This window comes from Suricata suricatta, chromosome 10 (assembly GCF_006229205.1).
Source record: "Suricata suricatta isolate VVHF042 chromosome 10, meerkat_22Aug2017_6uvM2_HiC, whole genome shotgun sequence".
Lineage (NCBI taxonomy): Eukaryota > Metazoa > Chordata > Mammalia > Carnivora > Herpestidae > Suricata > Suricata suricatta.
In genome coordinates, this window is record NC_043709.1 from 109913968 (window position 1) to 109918942 (window position 4975).

The 4975-nt window shown below is 40.1% G+C and overlaps 1 long non-coding RNA gene across 1 annotated transcript; it reads right to left on the reverse strand.

Moving 5' to 3' along the window:
- Positions 1 to 958: 958 nt before the first annotated feature.
- LOC115304866 lies at positions 959 to 4888 on the reverse strand. Its single transcript, XR_003914643.1, has 3 exons — positions 4757 to 4888; positions 3116 to 3209; positions 959 to 1007 (listed from the first exon to the last, which is right to left on the reverse strand). It is a non-coding gene; the product is annotated as an uncharacterized LOC115304866 (long non-coding RNA).
- Positions 4889 to 4975: the final 87 nt, after the last annotated feature.

The following is a 4975-nucleotide window of genomic DNA, read 5'->3' on the forward strand; positions in this document are numbered from 1 at the left end:
GGACCTCAGTCATATGGCTGCAAGGAGCAGAACGCTGCCAAAAACTTGAATAAGCGTTTGAGTAAGCATGGGGGAGGATTCAGAGACCCATATGAGAACTGCAGTCGTGGCCAACATTGTAATTGTGGCTTTGTGAAACCTCAGCAGAGGATCCACCTAAGCCATTCCTGGAATCCAGACCCATGGAAACTGTGAGATAATGGGATGTGTTATTTTAAGGCATTAGGTTTGTGGCAATTTGTTGTGTAGTAATAGAAAACGAATAGAGTTTGCACTTGGGAGAGTCAGGTTACAAGAAAGACCATCTGTTTTGTTCACCTCTCCTATGGGAAATGCTTGGATTGTCAAAGTGTTGTCTAAAGGAGTCCCCTCACTGGCTTGAATCTCTCCAGTTGGCTAAAGGAATAGATCCAATTCCATTTGTCACCTTGACCTCATTGCTTCCTGCCTTTATCGAGAAGAACCCGCATGCCAGCCCAGTTTGCTCTGTACACTTAGAAGGGAAAGCGCCTGCACCATGTCCTCACCACCAATCTATCTAACAAAAGGCTCAATGATGCTGATTTGTCAACTCTCAGACCATTTCTCCCTCGGAAATCCCAGAAGCACATTTCTCTGACTTTTAATCTCCTTGCAATATGCTATAAGAATTATGAAAGTACTAGACAATCACACCAACTAACAATACTAAGCTAGATGATAGCACCAAATCGCTAACTGTAAGCAGAATCATCTGGTCAAAAGGAAAGCACCGAGGTTATTGTTTAGAACGAATGAACCTCTATGAAATAAGAACCAGGAGAGAATTTGGAAGAAACATTCTCATTCATATTCACAGTGAGACTTGAGAGCATATCCCATCAACTACAACAAACTGGGGCATCTGACTGATTCAGTAGAGCATGCAACTCTTGATGGTTCAAGGCCCGCGTTGGGTGGGAGCCTACGTATATACTTACATCCATCCATCCATCCAACCAACCAGGCTTTCACGATAAAGAAACACTCTGAAAAAGAAATAGTTCTTTGAGGGGCTCCTGGGTGGCTTAGTTGTTTAAGCATTAGACTCTTGGTTTCTGCTCAGGTCATGGTCTCAGGGTTTGTGAGTTCAAGCCCTGAGCTGGGTTCTGTGCTGACAGTGCAGACCCTGCCTGGGATTCTCTCTCTCTCTCTCTGTCTCCCTGGCCCTCCCCTACTCTCAAGGAGAGAATTCTTTGGAAAAAAATTTCAACCATAATTGACAAGATGAAAATCTGAGTGACAGTGAAGAATAAACAATTCCAAATGCCAAATGACATTGACAGAATGCACAATAAAAAGAAAGATCATGAGAAAAGATGAGCATCTTGGACAACATATTTGGAAGTCTAATTTAAAAATAATCAGAGTTCTAATTGCAAGAAAAGGAAGCAAGGGAAAATGAATAATTAATGAACTAATAGAATATAATTCTTCAGAGTTGGAAAAAGTATTGTGTTTGCAGATTGAAAATGTTCACCAACCAAAGATGGAATTGTTTTTCAAAGCTCATTTATAATATCAAGAACTATGAGGGATGCAAGGTTTTGTCAGAGCTACAAATTAATAAGAGAAAGGATTATAATTCAGAATCCTAGATATTCAGAGATTCAGAATGTAATAGTATACCAACCAGGTACACTTTTTGGGTAAATAAAAACTCAATCACAGTAAAAATCCCAGGAAAGGAAAAGACACAATATACAAGAAAGGGCAGCAATAATACAAATTCAATAAAACTCAAATCTAAAAAAAGTTTTTATTACTTATTTGTATCTATTTTTGAGAGAGAAAGGGTGCAAGTGAGTGAGGGGCAGAAAGGGAGAACCCCACAAGGGGCAGAGAGAGAGAGAGAGAGAGCGAGCATGAGGGGGAGAGAGAGGATCCCATGCAGCCTCTGCTGAGGCCTACCGAAGTGGAGCTCAAGCTCACTCAATGCGGGGCTCAAACTCACAAACCTGAGCTGAAGTTGGACGCTTAACCAACTGAGCCACCCAGGTGCCCCAAATCTAAATTTTTGATAAATGAAGTATGATGCAATTAAATGAAAAAGAAGTCATGCTGTAAGAAAATAATTATTAAAGCTTCTGGAAAATCCAGCAGATTATCTAGTAAAGCCTGGGAGAGGAAAACGTAAGGGAAGGAAGGAAAGCCAGAAAGCTTGCAAAATCTCCCAGTTGAGGTCTCCAAGTAGCAGAGAATATAAATCTGATCTGATGTTAGATTCTGACAGAGAAATGTGGGCCTACATTTCTTTGTTAAAATATAATAATGACTACTAGTAGAATTAAAATAATATGTATAACTGCCAATAATAGCCAATAAAAAGAGGAAAAGGACACAGGAAAACTAGTCTAATAAAGAATGAATCAAGGGAGGAGGAAGCAATGTTAGCAGAGGTGGAATTTCTGCAATGCTCCCTCAGGTTGACCTGCCATTGACCATGGCCTTCCTAGCTTCCTCTCCAGAAGAGCTGTCTGTGCCAAATGTACCTGTGGACAGAAGGAAGCACTGGCTGTTAAAAGAGATGAACTAATGGTTGACGTCATCTCGTCCAGGTTATCTTTTTCCTGCATTTGGTAGGGAAACTGACTCCAGGCCTGAGGGGACTCTCCCCCCAAGTTTTCTCTCTCTGCATGCTTATTACTGCTTCAGGACAGTCAGAAAAGCAGGCGGGAATCCTGCCATTTAGCTTTCAGCATGAGGGGAGTGGCTCATGTCTAAACCATGCTCTGGATACCAACCAGCTTTTCCAGAGTTCTGTATTTTGGTGCTTGTGTAGCAAATAGTAAAGGAAATACGTTTTCCCTTGGCCTGCTGGGAAAAGCCCATGGAAAGGGAACTGATTGGCTGGATCAGATGATCTATTTGAGGAGGGGTCTTTGAGCATAAGAACTTAATGCTAAACCGTTAAAATGTCAATTGTACCTTAACCACAATGTCTCCAGCAGCAGAAACAACAGCTACAGAAAATGGACACATACAATGTAGTAGGTGGTTACATAAATACTTTTGAAGGGAGGAAGAACAATTGAAACTCTAAAAACATTTTCAAGCGTATAAACTTTGACCCAGAAATTCCTCTTATGTAATTTACCTTTGGGGGAGCAGTTCGTCTGGGTATACAAAAATTCAAAGATGTTCATGGTAGCATCTTCCACAACGAGGAAACCACTGAAGGGACCTTAAACCTACAAAAGGAGACGGATTAAATACATTGTGGTATATTCAATGCAGCAATGACCACGGTCAATACAAAGAATGGGGTTGATGTATATATATTGTAGATTTATAAGTCTATAGATTATAAGTTTGTAGATGTATGTCTATAAAGTTATAGAAAATTCATCACAGAACATTATCTTATGATCATATGGAGGTGTGCGTGCATGTGCATGGGCGAGTGTGTGTCCATCCTTAGAAAGAGGTCTGGCAGAATGTTATCTTTCTGGTCTCTCTGGACAGTAGAACTATAAAGTGATATATTTATCTTTTTGCTTTTCTGAATTGTTTGAAATTTCCATGGTGAGAATGTTCACTTCTGTTTAACAAATTAAGGATAGTCTATTTAGTGGAAAAATATTGTTTTAGAAAGAAAAACTTTTTTCTCCCTATTTTAAGCAAAAAGATGCTCATGGGGTCATTTGGCTTCCTGTGTCACCTTGCTCAGTCTTCTTAGCAGTTTGGATTTTTCTAATTGATTCTCACAGAATAGATACTCCCTTTTTGCCAGCTTTATGGAATCCAAGAATAAACCCATGGGTTCACGCTGGTTATTTAGTATAATTTTTAATTTCCCATGTGACAGACATTATAATCTGATAATCAATATAGCCATATAGATATGTATATACCAAACTATATATTATTATCACTTGATAATATAACTATATGTAAGTTATAAAAATGAGAATTATTGCTTCCAAGGGGTTCAAAAAACTTGAGGGGCATAATCACACATTTTAATAGAGTACTAAAAAATAAGTAGAGACAGATGTTATGAACATTTTATGAGTGGAAAAGTGAGGTAGTGTGAGGTAAGCACACTCCTGGTAGAATGGAAGAGTCAAGGAACAGACAGACATAAAGGTTTTCTACTCTTTTCCAACCATTCATCCAAAAGTTCTTTCCCTCCTCTTGAAAACATTCTGGTCAAAATTACTGGTAGTTCTAGTTTTTGGTTTGCCAGCAACTATCACCTCACAAACGTCAATGCCACTACTATACATATTTATAATAAATGTCTAAACAGACTTGCCAGCAGGGTTGTTTTATTGGCATTGTTTTTATATGTATAGCAATGTTTCAAAGGCACAGAAAATTTTGTCCTAGAGCATAAGCTGGTCTGCTTCTATGTAGAGAAATTTTTGTTTTCTTTCAATCAAAAGCGAAACAAATGTAGAGATAAAGGTAGTAACAATGATCAGTTTTTAAAAAATCAAGGTTGAGCAAAGTCTACCTTTCAAGTTCTTCAGAATGTGAATAATTTTAACTGACGGTTTTATAACTCAAGCCAGTTGGAGTTCCCTGAGTGCGCTGGCATTTGCAACACTTCCGTTTTCTGATGAGTCTTTTGAATCATCTGCAGACTTAACACGGTTAGTAATCATGTCTGCTCAAGGGCAGATTTCGTCCTGACCCTCCCAGCAGACACTCCTACTTAATGCCACTGACTCAGGCTTCTGAGTTCTTTTTCTCACCAGGCACTTTTCTCCCTATATATGGTAATACTGCTCACACAGATTATCTCGCCTTGCCAGGAGAGCTGGAAAGTGAAATCACATGAAAACTTGAGACTACCATAGGCCACGGTGGTTTTTCTTCTAATAAAGGTGAGAGTCGGTCAAGAAAGCAGGGAGGCTGACCCCGAGTTCCTCGGAAAGCCGCGTGCCCCGGGGCAGCTCAGGCGCGCTCCCGCGCGGCCGCGGTCCCGGGGAAGGCGCGCGAACGGCGGGCG